At 48.6% G+C, this 24,818-nt stretch overlaps 1 long non-coding RNA gene across 3 annotated transcripts; it reads left to right on the forward strand.

Annotated features, from left to right (window-relative positions):
* Positions 1-1,059: 1,059 nt before the first annotated feature.
* Positions 1,060-20,687, forward strand: LOC105234396. 3 transcript variants are annotated; one of them, XR_004627681.1, is made up of 4 exons: positions 1,060-4,908; positions 5,670-5,751; positions 13,158-13,287; positions 20,642-20,687. It is a non-coding gene; the product is annotated as an uncharacterized LOC105234396 (long non-coding RNA). The 3 variants fall into 3 exon arrangements; XR_004627682.1 differs by lacking the exon at positions 5,670-5,751; XR_852941.3 differs by lacking the exon at positions 5,670-5,751 and having other exon boundaries at positions 1,060-1,517.
* Positions 20,688-24,818: the final 4,131 nt, after the last annotated feature.

The following is a 24,818-nucleotide window of genomic DNA, read 5'->3' on the forward strand; positions in this document are numbered from 1 at the left end:
GGGGGGCCGGGGCCGGGACCGGGCCGGGGGCTCCTGGCTGCCCACCGCCCGGGCTGCTGCTGCGCGCCCGCCTCCACGCGCGCCCGCCGCCTGCTCCTGCCGCCCTCCCTCCGGCTCCTCTCTTTCTCTCCCTCTCTCTCTCTCCCTCCTCTCTCTCCCTCTCCTCTCTCGCTCTCTCTCCCTCCTGCTCGCTCTCTCTCTCGCTCGCTCTCTCTCCCTCCCTGGAAGAAGGGAATGAGGCAGGGCTGACGTGAAGGGATGCAAAACAGCTCCTCCTAACCCAGCTCGCAGAGGAAGAGAGACAGAAAAGCAGCCCTTTTATCTCTCTTTTGTTTTCTCACTTCCTTCCACCCCCCCAGCACCCCCCTCTTGTCAGCCCAAGTTTTCTTTTCTCTTTCTACCGCAGAGAGGATTTTTCTTCCTTTCTTTCTCTTTCTTTCGGTTCAACTCTCCCACTCAAATTGAAAGCCTGGAGGGTTTTCTTTCTCCTTTTTTTTTTCTTCCCTCTTTTCTTCCTTCTTCCTCCTTTCTTATTTCTCTAAAAGGGTTTTGTTTGCTGTGGGAGTTTCGTTTGAAAATCAAGTCACGCCTTTTTTCCTCCTTTTCTTTCTTTCTCTTTTTTTTTTTTCTCCTCTCAGCAGAAAAGGGGAACAAAGATTAACTGAAGCGGGGGAGAGGGGGAGCGTCAGAACCTCGCATGGAAATGGGGGGCCCGGCGCGGCCCCGCACAAAGGGGGCCCGGGGGCTGCGCGCCCCCTCCCCCCTGGGAAGCCCGGGGCGTCCTCCCGAGAGGAGGGTCGTTGGGGGAGGGGGCGGGGGCCGCGGCGGCGGCTGGGTGCTGGTTCCTTCCGAAGTGCGGGCGGGGGCCGCCGAGTCCGCCCCTCCCCAGCCAGGGGTGGAAAGCTGGGTGTGTTCTTTACTTATATATTTTTAAAGTAGGCAGATGGGCTTGGAACAAACATCCCCGCAGAGCACTGAACTGTAAAAGAGCCTTTAAACAGCTGTTTGCAGAGCCCTGGACGGCCAGGCTCGAGGGAGCGGCGCCGGCTGCGAGCGCCGGGGCCGGGGTGGGAAGGGGCTCGGAGGAGGCGCTGGGATCGGCCCCCCGTGGGCTCTCCGATCTCAGGGCCTGGGCTCCGGCCCCCCGGGCGCACGGCTGGGGGGCGCCGAGGCGTGGCCGTTCGCGGCGCGGGGGGTCAGGCCCCAGGCACCTCCCCGCGGGGCCGCGGGCTTTGGCACAGCCTGGCTTCCCCCTGACGCCGCTCCTGGGCAGGCCGGACCCTCGGCCTCCAACCTCCGGAACGCCCGCCACTCGGAGCCGCTTCTCGACTCAGAGGCTGGGCCGGTCGCGAGTCCTCTGACTGAGCCGGGCAGAGCCGCCAGGAAGGGTCAATTATTCATGGGGCGCCTGGGCGTGCTCCCAAGACCTGCTCTGCCCTCAGCTTCTCCGGAGAAGTGGGGAGAAGACAAGGGAAAAGTTCCCAGAGCAAAGTTGGCCACGTTTCTCATTTTCCCAAGTAAGTATTGAGCACCTGCTGGATGCCTGACCCTTGGACTGGGGCTGCTGCCAGCGGCTGGGGAGAAACGTGAGGTCTTCGTGGGCCCCGAGAGTTTCCGCAGGAAACAATGCCAGAGCAGGCTGCAGCCCAGGACCAGGTCATCGAGAGGAAGGAAAGCCTGAATCCTCACCCCTCCCTCTTCTCTTCCTTCCCCTTCTCTTCCTTCCTCCCGGCTGCTTCTCCTTGGCTCCACCCCTTCTCCTCATCAATTCCTCCCACACTTCCCTGCTCTCCCTGGCTTTTCACTGGAGGGTCCCTTCTCCTAGCGAGGAGCAGATGCTGAGCCCCATTGTCTCTCCCCCAGTGACTGAAGCCTCCCGGGGACAGGACCTGCCACTCTTCACCCCTCCCCCCAGCCCAGAGGCCTGGGCCTTTAGAGACTGGAGCCCCAAGGCCACTGCCCCTCACCCCACCCTAAACCAGCTCCTGGTGTTGTGAGCAGTGACTCCAGTCACTCAGAACATGGTTTGTTTCTGCCTGGGAGTGGGGAAACAGTAGCCTGAGACTTGCTTTAGCAAGGAGGACACCATGGTTTTCACATCTGAGCACTGAGCCCGGGATGACCCCAGAGCATTCGCCCACTATGCCCTCTTAATAGGATAGACAGGAAGCCACATTGCTGTCATTTTATATCCTCCCACTTAGTGCACCTAAGCTGTATTCTCCAGACAAAGCAGAACACAGCTCTGATAATCAAGCATTCATTTCACAAATGCTTACTGAGGACCTACTCTGTACCCCACTGTGCTGGATGCTGAGGACCTCACCATCAGCACATATGGCCCTCGCGTAGGCTTTGCAGCCCTGCAGGGGAGGGGAAGTGGCGAGAAGACAGGCAACCACAATGCCATGTGATACACGCAAGGATGAACCAAGGAAGCACCTAAGAGTGTACTTGGACTGGAGTGCTCAGGGATGGCTTTCTGGAGGAGGTGACATCTAAATGAATAGGCCTGTGTCAGGCAAATGCATGGGAAGGTACAGCCTGTCCAAAGGCCCCAGGGCAAGAGAGAAAATTCTTACAGATTCTTGGAATTGCCACAAGTATTTGCTGCAGCGTGGAGTACAGTGGGGGAGTGGGGAGTGAGGACCGCCAGGCACACAAGTCAGGGAAGGGGCCAGTGGGGAGTGTGTCAGGGCGTAAGTGGGGGTGGGGGCAGTATCAGGGAGATACAGCACAGTTTAGCTTCTCCCACTTGCTAGCTTCATGAACTTGGATGATAGCAGCCTTCCGTGAATAACTTAGACTCAGTTTGCTCACTCCTAAATTGGGGCTGAAGAAGGCCTGTGGGCTGCAGGGACAGGGTCTCCGTTTAAGGGCCCAGGCTTACTGGCTGCATATGCCTGGGCAAGTTGACCTAAGTTTTCTCATCTGTAAAATGAGGATGAAAGCCCCTCACTCACAGAGTTGTTGTGAGCCTCACCCGAGTGCATGTCCAGCACAGGATCTGGGACAGAAGGGCCAATATATGGTCACTTTTATTCATTATTATAAATCAGGGAGTGACTGACAGGGAGGTGCCCGTACAACCTGCAAGTGACATTACATTCTGGGTTGAAACCAAAATGACTCACTGTGTCTGAAACGTGATGTGCTTTCTGGGGAAGAAGCATTCCTTCAAAGATGACTGGTGTCACGTGTGGGTGACTGGGATTGGGACAACACCTATGTCTGATCGCGATGTCCAGGGTGTCCTCTCCCGAATATGACTGGAATGTGCAGACTGGAGTTCCAGAGGCCTGGCCTGATCAGTGGGGGTATAGCCTGCCTGAAGAACAAATAGGAATCAGAAGAGAGGGGGCCTCATACAATCCAGGAGGGCGCCTAGGAGCAGACACCTGGCTGTGTTTGCTCAGTGGAGAGAAGTAGACACAGACGTTCACACTAAGGGGGAGAGAGGGAGAAAAAGAGATTATTGACTCCTCCAGAGCCCGAATTAAATCCCTTTAAACCTCTCAGGCCTTTGCTTGGGTTCCTCATTCCCCAAGCAACCTGCAGATGAACTTGGCACCAACAAAATGCCCCCAGATGGAGGCAGACCCGGTGTTCCAGTTCCTGCATTGTAAACATTTTATACCTCTATTATTTCTTTATGACACAAGCTCATTGTGAAAGAATTTGAAAACCTGCTAAGCCCAACTGAAAAAGAACCCCCTGTAGAGACATTATATTTTGGTGTAGATCCTTGGACGTTTTATACCCACATATCCGCATGTAAATGCACATCATGGTGAAACTGTGCAAAGTAAATCTTGTTAAACAGATGAATGATGATCCATGTAAATATGTTATTTTTACAAAATTAACGAAAATGACATAGCGCTATGCCTACAGAATTACAACCACTTCTACCCAGTAATAGGCCACAAATACCCTTCCCTGTGTATAAACATCCACGTCGTCACTCACGAAAGATAGTATTCCATCATGTGCGTGTATCTTCATTTGTTTAAACAAATTGTTGCACTGCGGGATGTTTCCAGTTTTCCACATTCATGGACATGCTCTGATAAGCATATTCCTAGAGACACCTGAGTGCCAGGTGAATGTCGTGTTCTGGTCATCATTTTACATAGGAGGAGACTGATGAATGGAAATGTTAAAACAAACTTCCCAAGGTCACAGCTGTGCTGTGACTGAACCAGACTTTGAAGCCAGAGTTTCCAGTTGGGAGTTTCTTTCCCGCATATCTGTTTTCTCCTTTTCTTTAGAGCAGCTCTTCCCTCCACATACCTCTCCATTCCCTTTTTTCACAGATTGCCTCCCCGTGAGGACCTATTGGGGCAGGTGACCCACTTCCTTCTCTGACACCTTTTTTTTTTTTTCTAAGATTTTATTTATTTATTCGACAGAGATAGAGACAGCCAGCGAGAGAGGGAACACAAGCCAGGGGGAGTGGGAGAGGAAGAAGCAGGCTCCTAGCGGAGGAGCCCGATGTGGGGCTCGATCCCATAACGCCGGGATCACGCCCTGAGCCGAAGGCAGACGCTTAACCTCTGTGCCACCCAGGCGCCCCATTCTATGACACCTTTTAAACTTCAGGAGTGTCCACTTCTGGGGGGAGTTGGGAGGAATAAAACCAGTACTGTATTTCATGGCTCACATGACGCTGCTGTTCATGAATTGTAAAGCCTATGTGAATGTCAGGAACTCCCGGCAAGGGCCTAGACCCGCAGTCAGACATCAGCACTGTTGAGCCAAATCCCCTGACCTGTCCCAACCCAGGAAGGAAGCCTCCAGATTCACGCCAGAGAGGGAGAGATCAGCCATCGTGATGCAGAAGCAGCAATTGGGGGCCTGTCCCAGGCATGCCATAGTCGCCTGCCGAGAGCCGAAACGGGAAGGAAGGTTTGTTATTAGGAGGTGCGCCCATCCTCACGGTCTCCCCGAGGGAGGATGCGTTCATGCCACAGGCCTTCCAGAATGTTCATATCCATCTCTGAAAATCTGAGGAGTCTTGTAAGCTGAGAAAAGGGATGAAACACAGCTCTTCAGTGTTTCAATTGATATGTTCACCAGAGTAACTGCTTGGAGATTAGCAGGTGAATATTAAAATCTGTTTTTTTCTTTTTTCTTTTTTTCTTTTTCTTTTTCTTTTTTTCTTTTTCTTTTTCTTTTTTTTTTTTAAAGATTTTATTTATTTATTTGACAGAGATAGAGACAGCCAGCGAGAGAGGGAACACAAGCAGGGGGAGTGGGAGAGGAAGAAGCAGGCTCATAGCGAAGGAGCCCGATGTGGCTCGATCCCATAACGCCGGGATCACGCCCTGAGCCGAAGGCAGACGCCCAACCGCTGTGCCACCCAGGCGCCCCATCTTTTTTCTTTTTTTCTTAAGATTTTATTTATTTATTTATTTGAGAGAGAGAGATAGCAAAAGAGAGCGAGCACAAGCAAGGAGGAGAGGGAGAAGCAGACTCCCCACTGAGCAGGGAGCCCAATGTGGGACTTGATCCCAGGACTCTGGGATCATGACCTGAGCTGAAGGCAGACGCTTCACTGACTGAGCCACCCAGGCACCCAAAATCTGTTTCTGTCATAGACAGAACCCAAACAGACTTTTAAAAAAGTATCACCAGTCACTTTGCAATATTTAATATTCGATTTTTAGTATCAAATGTCCCAACTGGACTCCAGCCAGTGGAAGGTGTTGGACCCCAAGGTTGACCTAAAAGGAGCTATGGAAAGCAGAGGTGAGTCTGGGGCCCCTGAGGGACTGGCTCAGTGGCAGGGGACCCAGAACTAGCGGAGAGTCACCAAGAACTAGATTGGTGACCGGGGTCCCACAGAAGATGGGCAATGACTCAAAAACCTCAGAAGTATAGCAACAATTTGGGAATAACCAAGGTTTCTAAGGTAAACCCGAAGAAAAGCCAAAGTCTATGTGGATAGATGGGTGAACATCTGACATCTGCGGATTATTTTTCCAGGAGAAATGACGGGTGTATCAGATAATCCTCTCCTCTGACCCCTTCCTTGTGACCAAGGGTGCATATTTGCAGAGTTCATTCCCATTGTGTAACTTGCCTTATTTGTATAAATATAAGAATAAACATATGCCCAAAGAAACACAAGCCATTGACCATAAACAGGAAACTGCCAGTGTCACCAAACAGTTAAAAACAAATAAATACATAAAAGCCACAACGCTGGTGTGCATTGCTATAGGAGAGCTAATTGGTACAAAGCCTGGAAAATGGGTTGAGATTAGGGATCAAGAGAAGTTTAAAAACTACTTTGATTCAGTAACTTTCGTTCTAGAAATCTGAGAGGAAGAATCAGGAAGGTGGACAAAAATGCACGTGAAGGATGTTTATTGAATTATTATTTATGTTGGCAAAAATTACAAACAAAGGGGCACCTGGGTGGCACAGCGGTTAAGCGTCTGCCTTTGGCTCAGGGCGTGATCGCAGCGTTATGGGATTGAGCCCCACATCAGGCTTCTCCGCTATGAGCCTGCTTCTTCCTCTCCCACTCCCCCTGCTTGTGTTCCCTCTCTCTCTGGCTGTCTCTATCTCTGTCAAATAAATAAATAAAAAGAAAAAAAAATTACAAACAAAAAAAAGAAGGAGAAGGAAATAACCTAAGGAGTCAACAATGAGGAAATTTTTTAAGAAGTTAGGGCATGCACATTTGATGTAGCTACTAAAAACCATGTTTTTTAAAAAAATATTTAAATAATTAACTAGCTCATTAATTTAGAAAGCATGGGTGGGGGGAGAGAGAGAGGGAGAGAACCTCAAGCAGACTCCCCGCTAAGCACAGAGCCCAATGTGGGCCTCGATCCCATGACCCTGAGATCATGACCTGATCTGAAACCAAGAGGCAGATGCTCAACCAACTAAGCCACCCAGGCACCTCTAAAAACCATGTTTTTGAATAATTTTTAATGACTTGGGAAATGTTTGTAGCATTCTGAGCAAGAGACAAAATTGTGTATGCGTCAGAATTATATTTTTGTACAATTTTATGTATACATATATATTTATCCCAAAAAACACATATAAAATACTGGGAAGGAAATACAAGTTTAAAAAAGTTACTTCTGTTTGTGGGAATTGTAGGTGATTTTTATTTCCTTCTTTGACCCTTAGTGATTTAACAAATTTCTACGTTGATGAGACTGTTTTTAAACAATAATAGGTATTTGGAGAGCAAGATCAAGGCTTCTTACCCCCTCCACAGTCAGCGGTGAAAAGACCCAGGCCAGGCCTACAAGGAGCTTCCAGTCCGTAGGAGAAACAGTCAAGCAAACAGCAAGTGAATTCTGCAGAAAGCAATTATTTCTCCTTCTCTGAAAATGTTTGAAGACCTAGGAGGAAAGAGGAACCAGGGTTTTGGTTGCTGATGATTTGGGCTCTGGGTTGAATAGACTATCTATTGTGAAAGTGTATTGTGCAAAAGGAGAATGGGGCTTTTTATGAAGGGAGATAAAGAGGGTGCGGGGTGGGAACTGCTAGGCTGGGGGAGGAGGAGGCAGGCCTGGACGTGGTGGGTGGACTGCGGGCAGGGCTCCCCTGAAGGTCCTTCCAAGTTGTCCTCCTCAGCCTACACCTTGGTCAGTGTCCAGGGCCTGCCGGGTATTTGGCGCTCTGTTTGTAACAGGGGCTCAGGAAATGTTTACTGTCCCTAAGAATAGATGAACGAATAAGTGTGTAACATCAGGGATCACTCTCATGAATTTCCTTGAAGGCATCAATTCAACATGTTGTCTGGAAAAGAAAGACTCCATTGTGAAAGCATGATGATGAGTGAGACAGGAGGGGAACTGATGGTCTTCACCAAAGCAGCAAGGTGTGCGTGTGTGTTGGGGTGTTCGTGTGTATGCATGTGTCTGCTTTAATGTCAGGAGGGACCTGAGCTCAAGTTTGAACGTGGCAACAAATGGAATCTGAGGAGCTCTTGGCTGTGGCAGCTTGTCAGCTGTGTGACCTTGGCCAGACTCAGTCTCTGAATGCTTCACTGCCTAGAAAATGGGCTTAGAGCAACCTGTGTTCTGGAGATCAGACGAGATAATGCCTGCAAGAGAATGCTGTGTAGACAGCAAAGCACTCTGCAAATGGAATGAGCTTTTAATGGCAGTATGATTACCTCTAAACCCCCAGGCATCACCTGCTTGGCAGGGACAGGGGAGGGGTAAGTACCATAAGGTGATGGCTTTGCTGTGTCGAATCTTCAGACATGAATTCTCTTTTTGGTCTCCTTCTTTTGCCTTTAATCTTCGCTTCATCAACAAACATTTACTGAGAACCCACAATGTGCCGGCCACCCTCAAGGGTCTCCCAGGCAACCAAGGGTGATGCGTGTAAGACTAGTGATGACTTTTACAAAGAACAGAGGAGGAGGACCCAGCTCTTACCTTGGGGAGGCCTTCTTAGAAGTGGTGACGTGTAAAATGAACCTTGAAAGAAAAGCGGGAATCTGCTCAGCAAAACAAGGGGGTGGGGGACATGCTTCGGGCAGGGGAACGGACTTTAGGAAGTTCCTTACGCTGTGGTTTCCCCGCCCTGAAGCATCCTGCCTCACTGCTGAATGAGACAATACATGCAAAGGACCTCGCACAGATCCTGGCCTTCGGTGGCTACTGAAAAAAGCCAGTTCTTTGTCCTCTTGGTATCAAAATCACTTCCCCTTTGACGCTTAACTTCCTGTTCACATTTTGCTCTTTTCCCCCAGTTCCTGAAGATATTTTGACTGTTGGCTTGGGCTGTAAGTTATACTTGGCCTATTTTCCGGGATCCACAAAATAATTTTAAAAGTGGAATTTTCGACCATAAAGAAAATCCCAATAAATTTGAAATACAGACCTCCTATGGATCACATCCTTTGTTCACAATATGCTAAAACTAGAAATGAATGTTAATTGGCTATTTAAAATTCTCCAAAATGGCTTTTAGATAAAGGAGAAAATGAAGAATAAAGAGTTAACTTGGAAAATAACACAAAGAAGAACTAAATCTATGAAAACCAACAGTGTATGTGCAAAGTTCTACTCAAAAATTTATTTAGCTTTATTTATTTATTTATTTATTTGGGGGGTGGTGGGGAGGGAGGAGCAGAGGGAGAGAGACAAGCAGACTCCGTGCTGAACACAGAGCCCGATGAAGGACTTGATCTCACGACCCTGAGATCATGACCTGAACCAAAATCAAGAGTCAGACCCTTACCCAACTGAGCCACCAGGGTGCCCCCAAAATTTGATTAGCTTTTAAGATGATTTTACTATTAAACTCAGAAAAAGTTAAACAAACAAAATATTCATTACACAAATTTAGAAATAACAGAAAACAAAACCCCGAATAAAAATAAGAAAGGAAGGACGCCTGGGTGGCTCGGTTGGTTAAGCACCTGTTTTTGGCTCAGATCATGAACCTGGGGTCCTGGGATCTAGCCCTGGGTGGGGGCTCCCTGCTCAGCAGGGAGTCTGCTTCTCCCCTGCCCTCCACCCCCGCCCGTGCTCTCTTTCTCTCAAATAAATAAATAAAATCTTTTTAAAAAAGAAAGATAAGAAAGGAAGAGATCAGGCAAAAAGCAGAAAAGAATCAATTAAGAAAATGGAAAACAGTCCAATTAATGCATGTGCCTTTGAGTTGGTTCTTTTTGTAAAGATAACGTCTGAATAATACAATGGACAAACGTAATGAAGAAAAGAAAGCAGAAACACACAGGAGGTGAAATGATGGAAATAACAGAAACAGAGAGACTTTAAAAAGAAAAATCTGAAAGGATATTATGTGACATTGCTGACAAATTTGAAAACGCCAACGAAAGAGGCAATTTTCTGGGAAAAAGAAAATAGAGAAGTTTCCCTGTGTGACAGAATCAAAAGTAGAAAATCTCAAGTACCTCCCTCGGTTTCTGCTCAAAAGCACCCTGGACAGGGAGACTTCCCCAAGCAACTTTCCAAAGCCCGGCGCCCCCACCCCCCTGTGTTTCCATTTTCCCCCACAGCGCTTTACACCATCTGATATGACATATGCCTAATTGCTTACTTGTTTCCCTTCTTTTCTCCCCACTGGAAAAGGAGCTTCCTGAGAAGAGAGAATTTTTTTAATTAAACTTTTTATTTTGACATAATTGTGTTTTTTTAATTAAAAGTTTTATTTTGATATCATCGTAAGAAAACCAGTGGCTTGCTTCTGTAGACCTACTACAGAGCCAGCACACAGTGGGCCCTTGAAATAAATACTAGTTTAGTGAATAAATGAATTGGGGAAGAATTTAAGGAAGAGAGCAAGGACACTTCCGTCCAAAGGTGTCAGTCCAGAGGATTTTACTGGGGGGGAGGTGGATGCATTTGAAAGCTTTGAGGCATGAGTAACCCCGTGTTCTGGAAATTAAACCAGAATATAGCATTTTCTGTATGAAGAAAACTGCCTTTTTTTTCCCTCTCTAAGAGAAGACTTGAATAAGGAGAGACCCACCCTACGCCTGAGGTAAAGGTTAAATAATGTACAGGTGGAAAGGTCAAATGAATTTACAGGCTTAGTGCAAATCCAAATGTGACTCTTTTTCAAACTTTTACAAAAAAGATTATTAAAATTCATTTAGCAATATAAACAGAATTTCAAGGAAAATTTTGTAGAATAAGAGTAAGGAGGGAGGGAACAGATTTATATAAAAACATACTAGAAAATTATAATACTTATAATTGTGTGGTATTAGGGCAAAGATATACAGTTATTTTATTTTTTTATTCATCTTATTTTAAGTAAGTAATTTATTTATTTTAGAGAGGAAGGGAGAGAGAGTGTGCAGGAGCTGGGGGGGAAGGAGGGACTGAGGGAGGCGGAGAGAGAGGATCTTAAGTAGTCTCCATGCCCAGTGCAGAGCCCAAGACCCTGAGATCACCACCTGAGCCGAAATCAAGAGTTGGATGCTTAACGGACTGAGCCACCTAGGCACCCTTATTTTTTTTTATCTTTTCGTGTTGTTTTTATTTAAATGATGTGCAGTTATTTTAATAGAATGCAATAGATAGCTCAAGGAGTGTCTGGGTGGCTCAGTGGGCGAAGCGTCTGCCTTTGGCTCAGGTCATGATCCTACTGTCCTGGGATGGCGCCTCGCGCTCAGCAGGGCACCTGCTTCTCCCTTTCCCTCTGTAGCTCCCCCTGCTTGTGTTCTCTCTCTGTCAAATAAATAAATAAAATCTTAAAAAAAAAAAAAAGCTTAAAATCAGACAGTGATCCACATGCTAATTTAACATGTAATCAAGTACTATCATGGAGAAAAAGGGGTTATTTTAAAAATTATTTTGGGCTAAGAGCTAGCAATTTAGGGGAAAAAAATTCTACCCTTACCTTACATAACAATACAGCAAATAGGTTCTATTCTGACTTAATAATAATAATAATAGATCAAACCATTAAAAAGTTGTGAGGAAAAGAAAATAGACACTTTCAAACAGATGCAGAAGAAATTACTTTTTTTAAAAAAAGATTTTATTTATTTTTGGGGCGCCTGGGTGGCTCAGTCATTAAGTGGCTGCCTTCGGCTCAGGTCATGATCCCAGGGTCCTGGGATTGAGTCCTCCCTGCTCAGTAGGGAGCCTGTTTTTCCCTCTGCCTGTTCTCCCTGCTTGTGCTCTCTCTCTCACTGTCAAATAAATAAAATCTTGGAAAAAAAATTTTATTTTTAATTTTATTTTTTAAAAAGATTTATTTATTTATTTGAGAGAGAGAGAGAGTGCATGAGCGTGAGGGGGGAGGGGCAGAATCCCCACTGGGTGCAGATCCAGTCGTGGGGCTCGGATCTCACTACACTGAGATCAGGACCTAAGCCAAAATCAAGAGTTGTACACCTAACTGACTGAGCCACCCAGCACCCCAAGATCTTATTTTTAAGTTATTCCTACACCCAACATGGGGCTCAAACTCACAACCTGGAGATGAGGAGTCACCTGCCTCACCGACTAAGCCAGCGGCGCCCCTAGAAATGACTTTTTAAGCTTAGACTCAGTGGAGGAAATCAACAGAAAAAAGAGCATTGTCGGTGATGTAAATAAGTCAAACCTTGCTATGCTAAGAAAACAAAAATCATCTCCAGGTTCTATTAAGTGAAGAAATCAAGTTACCGTTAAGATAATGTTCACATAAGGAATAAAAATGTACACAAAACAAAGCTATTTTTGTGTGACTATACCGTGTGTGTCAATGTCTAGAAAGTGGTGAGAAGGGACGTACACGAACTGATAGCATTTGGAGTGTGGCTGGACTCGAGAAGACGGTGGGCCGAGGGGACACTGGCTTTATTTGAAGTGTATGATTTTAAATTTTTTACATCAAGAATATGCTTGGGTACACTTGTGTAATTTTAAAAGATAAAGTGGAAACAAAAACAAAAGGGCAGACTGTGTTAAACATTTTTAAATATTTTAAAAGCTGTCTTTAAAAATTATATAAATATCATGTATAAATGATTTTTTTTAAACTGTAAAATCCCAACAGGTAAATGATCAAAAGATACCATAAGTCAGGTCACTCAGGAGAAAACAACCAGAAAACGAAACTACAAGAAGATGTTCACACTCATAGTCATTTAAATAAATCCGAAGTGGAAGCTGGCACGGAGGTTTCAGGTTCCAGCTTCCCTTCTGGGCCCCAGGTCCAACTACATGTTGGGAAGTGGGCGCTTTGGGGGAGCCCACAGCAGAAGGGGGCCCCTGCCCAAGTCCTCCCAGCTGGAGATTTCACCAGCACTGCCGCGCATTGCCCTCCTGTGGAATGGATGGCCCTGTCCTGCCCCGACACTGCCTTTCTCCTCTTTCTGTGACAGGGCCCAGTGCAGAGAGAAGGAGATGTGGCGGAATGGCCAGGCTCAGACAAACTGAGCTCTTTGCTGGGCCCTGAGCACCAGAGCATGGAGAAAAGTTGGCATCAGGGCTTCCCAGAGCTGGGAGGAAATCAGGGGACAAGGTGGGCAGGACTGATGGACCAGGGGCCGCTGGGCGGCTCAGTTGGTTAAGCATCCAACTCTTGTGTTCAGCTCAGGTCTTGATTTCGGGGTCTTGAGTTCAAGCCTTGTGTTGGGCTCCCTACTTAAAGCTCTTGGAGCAGAGTGGAAACCCTCGGACACAGGGATCTTCTCTTCCACTGTCTAGATCCCAGTGTCGCTTACCCTGTGTGGACCCTGTGTTTCCACTGTGCGACCGCGGACACCTAACCCCTCTGGATCCAGACAACTTGGGTTTAAATCCCAGCTCTACCTACTACCTACTTGATTCGAGGAACGTAAGTGAACCTTCCTTAGCTCCTGTTTTACTTTTCTGCATTGAGGATAAGAACAGAGCTCCAGGGGCACCTGGGTGGCTCAGCTGGTGAAGTGTCTACCTTCAGCTCAGGTCATGATCCCCGGGATCGAGTCCCACATTGGGCTTCCTGCTTAGCAGAGAGTCTGCTTCTCCCTCTCCCTCTGACCCTTGTGCTCTCTTGCTTGCTCACTCGCTGTCTCCCTCGCTCAAACGAATAAATAAAATCTTAAAAAAAAAAGAACAGAGGTCCAAGGGTGGTGGAGGGGAGGGTTCAGTGGGAGAGCCAGCGAGGTGCTCAGCATGAGGTCAGGCATGGTTAAAGGCTCGCTAGCTGGCAAATGGTGGCTGGGTTATCATTCTCCGAAGGCCTGACCTCATCAGCGTGAAACAGTTCATGGATACGAACCTGGGTGTCTGTGGCTGCTGGCCATCTCCACTCACAGGGTCTCTTTAGATGTCACTTGTCCGAAACAGAGCTCCTCATCCCCTTCTGGTCTTCATGCCAAACCTGTCCCCACATTGGGCTCCTGTCAATGGCACCACCGTCCACCCAGGGTCAACCAGAAATCTGCCACTCCCTCTCTTTCACCCACGATGCCCAGTAATCCCTGAGGCGATGGATTTCATCACGGAAATACTTCTCAGGCCCTCCTCAGCCCCTCCTCTCCCATGGGCCTCATCCAGCTGCCAGTATGTCCCTCCCCTGTGATAGCCTTTGACCGCTCTCTCTGCGTCCACTCTGGGCCCCTCTGACCTATTCTTTAAGATATATCCTCTTAATGACTTAAACCCTTTTATTTATTTATTTTTGTGAGAGAGAGAGAGTGTGCGCACACACAAGTAGGGGGGAGGGGCAGAGGGAAAAGAAGAAGCAGACTCCCCGCTGAGCAGGGAGCCCATGTGGGACTCAATCCCAGACCCTGGGATCATGACCTGAACTGAAGGCAGATGCTTAACTGACTGAGCCACCCTGTGCCCCACTTAAACCCTTTTAATGGATTTCTATTGCTCTTAGGATAACTCAAAATAAAAAGCGAAATTTACTAAGCAGCAGCTGTGGGCCGGGCGCTGTGCTTTATCTCCTGCAGCTCTGGAAACCCTGTTGGGTAGAGACCATCACTTCCAGCTGGTAGATCACCTTCAACAAGTTCATTTAGTGCCTCAGTTTCATCATCTGCTAAATGGGGATAATACCTTGGCTTGTTGGGTTATTGCAAGGACCAAATTAGTTCTATCATGTAAAGCGCTCAGAACATGCCCGGTAAGTATTAAGTATTTTACATTTAGCTGAGTGTGGGAGATGACCCACCATTTTGCAGATAAGGCAAGAGCCAGAGAGAGGTTAAGAAACTCGGCCAAGGGCTCCGGTGACGAAACGGCCCAGTCAGGATTCACAAGCCTGCTGACTCCAGCACTGTGCCGAGTCTTCAGGGAGAGTCCAGGGGCCCTGCCTGTTGCTCGCCAGCCTGCTCCAAAGCTACCCTGGCCTGCAATACTTGCTTCAGCTCCTAAATGCCCTCGAACCCCCCACCTCTGTCCCTCATAAGCTGTCCCGTCTCTTGTGGGCCTTTGTCTCCTCCAGGAAGCCCTCCTTGGACTCCCCAGACCACATGAAGTCCCTGGTAAGTCCTTCCCATAGCCACCACCCCCCTGCACTTCTTGGCAACACTTCATGCTCTAGCAGTTATTGAATTGTTCATAACACTGTGTTTCCTGTCTGTCTCCCCCCACCCGCCCCGTGGCTCTGTGAGGGTGGGGACCATGTCTTTCTTAAAGCCCCCAGTCAGTCTTTGTGGAATGAATGAAACAATGAATGAACCCGGGGTTTCAATTATCCTTGTCAACTAGATACTGCAAAGCTCTTTCCTCAGAGGGAGGGAGGTGGTGAGGGGAACTTGGTGGGAGACCCATGCCAGCAGAGGAAGTCTAGGATAGCCACGAGGACAGAGGGGTTCATTGGTACGAGGGGCTGTGGGGTCCAGGTGGAAGGGGGTATCAAAATATAGAAGGCAACGTATTCATGGTCAGCATCTTGCTGGAGCTCTGAAGCTTGGGGTCTGAGTGCAGACAGCCCAATAGAGTTCCTGGCACATAGTAAATGCTCAATAAACGTTGGTCATCCATAGGAACAGCACAATCATCTGAATGGAGTTGTAGGAAAGGCTGTTTTACTCGGGAAAAGGGAAGGAAGGCGGAATAATATGAACAAAAATACAGAGAAATGAAGCATGGGTGTGTGGTCAGGATGGGGGAGCCAGCGTGCATCTGTGGAAGAAAGGCTGGGAAGATGGGTCATGCCGGAATGGAAGGGTCTTGGATGCCTTGTTAGGGTATCTGGGCTTTATCTTTTAAGCCAGTGATTTCCAAAGTGTGTTTGTTAAATGACAATGCATAAGAAGGGCTTCTGTGCCAAATCAGGCAAACGGTTGATGGAGTAAAAAATCAAACAGGTCCTCTGCTGAAAGACTGCTTGGAGCCTTTAATTTGTCATTTTGGGTTGGGATTCTCTAAGAGTGTATATGCTATTGGGGGTTTCTTAAACTTCCTTGAGCCAAGAATGAGGGTTCTGAGGCACATATGGAAGGCTATAAGAAATGCTCCTGTAGGCCCCGGGCAAACTTGAAAGGTTTTGGGGGTTGCAAATGATGGGATCGGATCTGTGTTTTAGGCAAAGAAATTCTGTGGCCCTGTTGCCACTGTGGAGAGAGCACAGGGAAAAGGAGAGGGGGGTACGTATAATTGGCTTGCTCCTGGGGGAAACAGAAGCAGCAGAGAATCACTGTCCCCAGCCAATGGGCAGGGGCGGGGTGGGGCTCCGCGTGGGCTCGGCTGGGGTGCTGTCCCCATGCTTCTAGATGGTCAGGAGGGGAAAGCCTGAGTGTTAGCCACGCATGGGTTTGAATGCACCTGTGGCTGAGACTAGCACCTCTCCTGTCTACTCCCTCCCACAAGCTCAGGTCATTTTATTTATTTATTTATTTATTTGATAGTGACAGAGCGCACAAGCAGGGGGAGTAGCAGGCAGAGGGAGAAGCAGGCTCCCCGCTGAGCAGGGAGCCTGACTTGGGGCTCAATCCCAGGACCCTGGGATCATGACCTGAGCTGAAGGCAGACCCTTAACCGACTGAGCCACCCAGGCGCCCTCAGGTCATACTTCTGGNGGAGAAGCAGGCTCCCCGCTGAGCAGGGAGCCTGACTTGGGGCTCAATCCCAGGACCCTGGGATCATGACCTGAGCTGAAGGCAGACCCTTAACCGACTGAGCCACCCAGGCGCCCTCAGGTCATACTTCTGCCGGTCCGGTCCGTCCAGTCCAGCCTTTCCCCTGCAGAGAGGTCTCCTACTTCCCAGCACCTCTCCAGCCCCGCCCCTTACCACCTCTTGCCCAGGTGCCNCCCAGAACGCCGGGATCACGCCCTGAGCCGAAGGCAGATGCTTAACCGCTGTGCCACCCAGGCGCCCCCCTTACCACCTCTTGCCCAGGTGCCGCGGAACCAACTCCTGGATTATGGGGCCATCTCCTTTGGATTCCACTAGTGGGCCCCAAATGACCCAAATCATGGTGGAGTTGCGAAGACTCACATCTTCCAGACACACCTGTAAAAAAGATGTAAGACGAATGTTCTCCTTGATGTACCTACATCAAGAAAAAGGAAAACCATAACATGTGAAGGGAAATTCAATGTAACAGAGAGCCGTGCCGTCACAGCTGGGCCCTTGCAAGGTGGAGAAGCCCGCTTCAGATCCTCACTGGAGTCTCCATCTGTTAGCTCGTTCTCATTAATTAGTGTGCTTTTTCTCAGGCATCAGCACTCATAGCAAATAAAGACAAGGTTTCAGATCCAAAATCTTTTCTATTTATCACTCACTGTTGTAAGCTTTGCCTTCTATTTTTCATTGCAAATAGCCAAGCATTTCTGCTATATTATGGATAACATTTTACAGTGTTAGGCTAGTTGGGGGAGTTTGCAATAAAAACTCCCCCTTCCCTCTCCCCACATGGGTAAAAATGTGCTGAGTTCGAAACTGATTTACAAATGAATTTTTGGAGCATAATCTGTCTGGAAGCTATTTGGCGTATCTTTGTAACCACAAAATTGTGGATCTGTTTGTGAATTTGTTCACCCCAAGTAGACTTTTGCCTTGCTTTCTTTTCTTCCTCCCTCCCTCCCTTTCTTCCTGACTTCCTTCCTCCCCCACCCTCTTTGTCTCTCTCATTCTTTGTGACATCCAACACCCCCCTCCCCCTGCATCCCTCCATCCTGCTTCTCATGATTTTTCCAATACTGCTTGGAGGGCACCACCCCTCCACCACTCTAAGTCCAAGCCTGGATGGGTGTTGACCCCGCCCAAGGGTGGCCTGTGCCCAGGCCCAGCCAAATCACACAGCACGTTTCCCTGTGTCAGTGTGGAGCCGAGTCAGGCCGGCTAGAGCCAGTGACAGTCTCTTGGTTATTTGATTTGTTGGACTACCTTCTCCCTTTTCCTGAGAGGGTAAGAGGTTTGGAGCTGTGGCCGCCATCTTTCCATGGCAGGAAAAGGAAGCCAATATGGAGGGGAGCAGACTTAGAGTCAGCCTTTGATCCTCTGACAGGCTGCAGCTGAAGCTCCACCTACGTTGGGGGCTTTTGCTCTATGAGCCACCAAATCCACTTCGCTTAAACCAGTTTGGGTTCGGTTTTCTGTCACTTGGTAACCAAAAGGGTCCTCACTGGTTCCCACGTCTAGTCACCTCTTCTCCATTAGTGAGCCTCACGGCAGATTCGCCGATCCCCCATTGTTGATGGCAATACACTACTCTTCTCCCTCTCTCTGCAGGATGAGCAGTGCATGCATCTCTTGCTGAAAGAAAAGGAACCGTTTTTAAATATTCTGAGCTTCAGTCTTCTCTGTACCTGCAAATAGGCGAGTCACATATGTTCCCAGGGCTCCAGCAGACACTAGCTGTCCTCTGGCATCCGTCCTGAAACCCAGAGCTGTTCTCCTGCTGGGAAAGGCAGCCAGCCCACAGGCAGAACCAAGGAGACGTGAACTCAGGGTGTTTTGAGTCTCTTGATCCAAACTGACCAGACTGGCCTCTCCTGCCCCTTCTCTGGAGGCAGAGAGAATTTGTGGCATCTTTGGGAGAATAGTAAACCTGGCTGTTATGAGGGAAGAAAAGTGATTAAAGCCATGAGCCAGATCTGGGTCCAAAACCTCATCTCACTGCTCACAAGCTGGGTGCCAGTGGCAAGTTATTGAGCCTCAGTTATCCCATCCGTAAAATGGGGATAGCAGTATCCACCTCGCCGAGCATTTGTGGGGTAGAGCACAATGCCTGAAGTAAGCAGCCAATATATAAGGAGAAATAAATGCTTCTTATTATCATTAGGTATCTCCAAGCCTGGTCTTACCTGTGAGCATGCTGAATGAAGCATACTGTTAACTGGAAAGCTTCTAAAGATGGAGAGGGCAGGCCGTGGCTATGGTTTGGCTTCTCCTTAGCAGGAGCCATGGGGTAAAGTACATGAACTTTAGTTTTAAGGATGAGTTAAGCTCAAGTCTGGCTCAGTCACTTACAAGCTGCATGACCTTGAATAAGCTATGAGTGACTTTTCTGAGCCTCCATGATCCCATCTGTAAAATAGGCAAGTGGAAACCTATCCCAGAAGTGTGTGAGGATGCAAAGAGCTAATGTATGCACCTGCCTGGCACATTGTTCAAAACTCGGTAAGTAGTAGGGTACACCTCGAGCGTGTCCAGAAGCTGGCTATGCGAATGATGGTCCATAATTATGTGAGCACAGCAACGAGGCTGCTGGGATCTTTATTTAAGCAGAATTAATTATTCCTTAGACAAGGGATGTAATTTACGGTGAGAGACAAGGAAGAGAAGCAAAAGGAGGAAGAATAATGAGAAAACAGCACGTGTGAGGGAGGAAGAGCTATGCGAGATGATGCCGTCTGGAGAGCTTTCTGCAGACTGCTGCTGTCTGCCAGCCGATGCCGGGAGTGCTGGCCCAGGTGTAGGAGTGCTGGGTCCCGGCCTCTGCCTCTTCCTCCAGAAACTTGCCTCACTTTGGTTCTGGCTGAGATGCTTTCCTTAACTGTGTGACCTTGCGTGGGCCGCGGCTTCTCTGAGCCTCGTATTCTCTCTGTGAGATGAGGGTATTGACACTTGTCTCTGTCACAGGATGGATGTGGGGATTGAAATGTGGAACGTGGATACACTTTTAAAATTCCCTAGAATCCCTTATGGTCCCAGATGGACTAAATAGTCTGTGGTTTGGGTTCTGCCATTTTCTAATGCACATTAAACATTCTGAGCATACTTTTTCTTTTTCTTTTCTTTCTTTCTTTTTTTTGGGGGGGGGCCAGAGANCAGAGAGAGGGAAAAAGAGAATCTTAAGCAGGCTCCATGCCCAGTGTGGAGCTTGACTCTTACAACCCTGAGATCATGTCCTGAGCTGAAATCCAAGAGTCGGATACTTCACCGGCTGAGCCACCCAGGCGCCCCTGAACATACTTTCTCTGTGTCTGTTTCTTGCCCTGGAGCATGGCTGTGGTGGGGATGGGGTGGGGAGGGCAGCAACACAGAATTTGGCTTGGGCTGGGGTCTTGTCGGAGGAGGTGCTTGAGGAGGGGCCGTTAAATGCAGCAGGGGCTGAGGGGGCAGACAGGAGGCAGGCTAGCTACTTAGGTGTCAGACAGACCTCAACCTGAATCCTGGCCTCCAGCTGGGAGACACTGGGCAGATCCCTTATGAACTTTCCAGCCTCCCTTTATTCATAGGGATGAGAGTGTTACTGTGAAGACAGAAAGAGAAACGTGTGTAAAGCACTTAGCATGGTTCCTGGCACCTTTTCCATCTCCGTGAGTTTTATTTTATTACCCAAAGAGGAGAGACAAATCAGAAACTCAGGAACCCCTGAATCCAGCCTGGGTTAATTCAGAAATGAACACTTGACCCTCCAAGGGGGAGTCTGATTTTCAAATGTACTTGTTTTCCTTCACTTAATACTACTTGATTGGCTTAGAATGGCAGAGTGGGGACTCTCACAGTCGGAGGGGATATTAGCCAGGGCTTGGAGCCATGGCCTCAGGAATCTGCAGAGAGTGGCATCGGTGCCAGGAAGGCCCGGTAGGCAGGGTTCCAGGAGTCTGCTGTTGAAGATGGTTTGCAAACCCCACAGCCCCATGCTTGAGTTCATTATGGTGCTTCTCCCCTGCGGCCGAGGCCATTCTTGGAAGAGTCCTGTCACAGTAGACGTTATTACCTTTCTTTCTTGGAGCAGGAATCCATCGTCCAGTCACAGTCATCCAGGTCCAATTTTATTTTTGTTTTTTTTTTTTCAAGTTTCAGAGATTTATTCAGCAGTGTAAACCCCAACACAATACACCAACATGATTTCATGCATCAAGAGGGGAAATCTTTCCTGGATAAGGAGGAAAATTATGCGGATGGCTTCTGCAAGACCTCTATCCTAAGCAGCTTTATAGTGAAACATTTCATTTAGAAGTCTGGACCTTCTTTCTTCAGTTTGCAGTAATCTACGCTCATCAAGTAAAACTTGTATTGATCATGGAGACCCAGTGTGTTCCAGGTTTCTGGTTATTTTTCTTATCCTAACTGACATCCGGATTGAACACTGCCAGGAGGAGCAAGACATAGAGCACTGCTCCAGTACCTTCTCCCCCTCTGAGCTCGGATGCTTCTTGGCTGGACTGAGGATCTGGTGGAAACAATGGGGCAGAGGTCTCGAGTCCAGAAGGAGAACAGATCAAATCTGCAAGCCCCTATACCCTGAGTCCAGTTTCAGATCAATTTCTAGAATTCTCCAGCATCCCCCACCGGGAGCTCCAGGGTGCTGCCTGCTAGGCCCTCTGAAGGATGAGCTGGGGCTCTGAGGCTGGTGCTGAGCAGCAGAAGGAGGAGGGAGACCAGAATCCTGAAGAACTCAATCTTTTTGGCAGGGGAGGGGACGGTGGGGTGTCTGGAGGCCAGAGGCCAACGGGACGGAGAACACTGTCCTCTGTGAAAACTTAGGCTGTCATTAATATCATCGAGGCTCCAAAATACACCCCAGCATTCTAAGAAATGAAAGCCCAAGAGGCTCAGTGCCCAGTCTGGTCGGCAGACACTTGCCAGGCCAGGCGCTCCCAGCAGAGGGCGCACGCGGGGATGGGAGGGGCCACCACCCCACATCCCATCTGGTCGGGCTCCGCCAGAGCAGGGCAGGTACCAGGAGACCTGCCACCCTAGGGATCAGAGTCATTCAAAGGAGAGGCCCAGGAGTGTTGNACAGAAGCAGCAGAGAATCACTGTCCCCAGCCAATGGGCAGGGGCGGGGTGGGGCTCCGCGTGGGCTCGGCTGGGGTGCTGTCCCCATGCTTCTAGATGGTCAGGAGGGGAAAGCCTGAGTGTTAGCCACACATGGGTTTGAATGCACCTGTGGCTGAGACTAGCACCTCTCCTGTCTACTCCCTCCCACAAGCTCAGGTCATTTTATTTATTTATTTATTTATTTGATAGTGACAGAGCGCACAAGCAGGGGGAGTAGCAGGCAGAGGGAGAAGCAGGCTCCCCGCTGAGCAGGGAGCCTGACTTGGGGCTCAATCCCAGGACCCTGGGATCATGACCTGAGCTGAAGGCAGACCCTTAACCGACTGAGCCACCCAGGCGCCCTCAGGTCATACTTCTGCCGGTCCGGTCCGTCCAGTCCAGCCTTTCCCCTGCAGAGAGGTCTCCTACTTCCCAGCACCTCTCCAGCCCCGCCCCTTACCACCTCTTGCCCAGGTGCCGCGGAACCAACTCCTGGATTATGGGGCCATCTCCTTTGGATTCCACTAGTGGGCCCCAAATGACCCAAATCATGGTGGAGTTGCGAAGACTCACATCTTCCAGACACACCTGTAAAAAAGATGTAAGACGAATGTTCTCCTTGATGTACCTACATCAAGAAAAAGGAAAACCATAACATGTGAAGGGAAATTCAATGTAACAGAGAGCCGTGCCGTCACAGCTGGGCCCTTGCAAGGTGGAGAAGCCCGCTTCAGATCCTCACTGGAGTCTCCATCTGTTAGCTCGTTCTCATTAATTAGTGTGCTTTTTCTCAGGCATCAGCACTCATAGCAAATAAAGACAAGGTTTCAGATCCAAAATCTTTTCTATTTATCACTCACTGTTGTAAGCTTTGCCTTCTATTTTTCATTGCAAATAGCCAAGCATTTCTGCTATATTATGGATAACATTTTACAGTGTTAGGCTAGTTGGGGGAGTTTGCAATAAAAACTCCCCCTTCCCTCTCCCCACATGGGTAAAAATGTGCTGAGTTCGAAACTGATTTACAAATGAATTTTTGGAGCATAATCTGTCTGGAAGCTATTTGGCGTATCTTTGTAACCACAAAATTGTGGATCTGTTTGTGAATTTGTTCACCCCAAGTAGACTTTTGCCTTGCTTTCTTTTCTTCCTCCCTCCCTCCCTTTCTTCCTGACTTCCTTCCTCCCCCACCCTCTTTGTCTCTCTCATTCTTTGTGACATCCAACACCCCTCTCCCCCTGCATCCCTCCATCCTGCTTCTCATGATTTTTCCAATACTGCTTGGAGGGCACCACCCCTCCACCACTCTAAGTCCAAGCCTGGATGGGTGTTGACCCCGCCCAAGGGTGGCCTGTGCCCAGGCCCAGCCAAATCACACAGCACGTTTCCCTGTGTCAGTGTGGAGCCGAGTCAGGCCGGCTAGAGCCAGTGACAGTCTCTTGGTTATTTGATTTGTTGGACTACCTTCTCCCTTTTCCTGAGAGGGTAAGAGGTTTGGAGCTGTGGCCGCCATCTTTCCATGGCAGGAAAAGGAAGCCAATATGGAGGGGAGCAGACTTAGAGTCAGCCTTTGATCCTCTGACAGGCTGCAGCTGAAGCTCCACCTACGTTGGGGGCTTTTGCTCTATGAGCCACCAAATCCACTTCGCTTAAACCAGTTTGGGTTCGGTTTTCTGTCACTTGGTAACCAAAAGGGTCCTCACTGGTTCCCACGTCTAGTCACCTCTTCTCCATTAGTGAGCCTCACGGCAGATTCGCCGATCCCCCATTGTTGATGGCAATACACTACTCTTCTCCCTCTCTCTGCAGGATGAGCAGTGCATGCATCTCTTGCTGAAAGAAAAGGAACCGTTTTTAAATATTCTGAGCTTCAGTCTTCTCTGTACCTGCAAATAGGCGAGTCACATATGTTCCCAGGGCTCCAGCAGACACTAGCTGTCCTCTGGCATCCGTCCTGAAACCCAGAGCTGTTCTCCTGCTGGGAAAGGCAGCCAGCCCACAGGCAGAACCAAGGAGACGTGAACTCAGGGTGTTTTGAGTCTCTTGATCCAAACTGACCAGACTGGCCTCTCCTGCCCCTTCTCTGGAGGCAGAGAGAATTTGTGGCATCTTTGGGAGAATAGTAAACCTGGCTGTTATGAGGGAAGAAAAGTGATTAAAGCCATGAGCCAGATCTGGGTCCAAAACCTCATCTCACTGCTCACAAGCTGGGTGCCAGTGGCAAGTTATTGAGCCTCAGTTATCCCATCCGTAAAATGGGGATAGCAGTATCCACCTCGCCGAGCATTTGTGGGGTAGAGCACAATGCCTGAAGTAAGCAGCCAATATATAAGGAGAAATAAATGCTTCTTATTATCATTAGGTATCTCCAAGCCTGGTCTTACCTGTGAGCATGCTGAATGAAGCATACTGTTAACTGGAAAGCTTCTAAAGACGGAGAGGGCAGGCCGTGGCTATGGTTTGGCTTCTCCTTAGCAGGAGCCATGGGGTAAAGTACATGAACTTTAGTTTTAAGGATGAGTTAAGCTCAAGTCTGGCTCAGTCACTTACAAGCTGCATGACCTTGAATAAGCTATGAGTGACTTTTCTGAGCCTCCATGATCCCATTTGTAAAATAGGCAAGTGGAAACCTATCCCAGAAGTGTGTGAGGATGCAAAGAGCTAATGTATGCACCTGCCTGGCACATTGTTCAAAACTCGGTAAGTAGTAGGGTACACCTCGAGCGTGTCCAGAAGCTGGCTATGCGAATGATGGTCCATAATTATGTGAGCACAGCAACGAGGCTGCTGGGATCTTTATTTAAGCAGAATTAATTATTCCTTAGACAAGGGATGTAATTTACGGTGAGAGACAAGGAAGAGAAGCAAAAGGAGGAAGAATAATGAGAAAACAGCACGTGTGAGGGAGGAAGAGCTATGCGAGATGATGCCGTCTGGAGAGCTTTCTGCAGACTGCTGCTGTCTGCCAGCCGATGCCGGGAGTGCTGGCCCAGGTGTAGGAGTGCTGGGTCCCGGCCTCTGCCTCTTCCTCCAGAAACTTGCCTCACTTTGGTTCTGGCTGAGATGCTTTCCTTAACTGTGTGACCTTGCGTGGGCCGCGGCTTCTCTGAGCCTCGTATTCTCTCTGTGAGTTGAGGGTATTGACACTTGTCTCTGTCACAGGATGGATGTGGGGATTGAAATGTGGAACGTGGATACACTTTTAAAATTC

Source organism: Ailuropoda melanoleuca, chromosome 9 (genome assembly GCF_002007445.2).
Source record: "Ailuropoda melanoleuca isolate Jingjing chromosome 9, ASM200744v2, whole genome shotgun sequence".
Classification (NCBI taxonomy): Eukaryota; Metazoa; Chordata; class Mammalia; order Carnivora; family Ursidae; genus Ailuropoda; species Ailuropoda melanoleuca.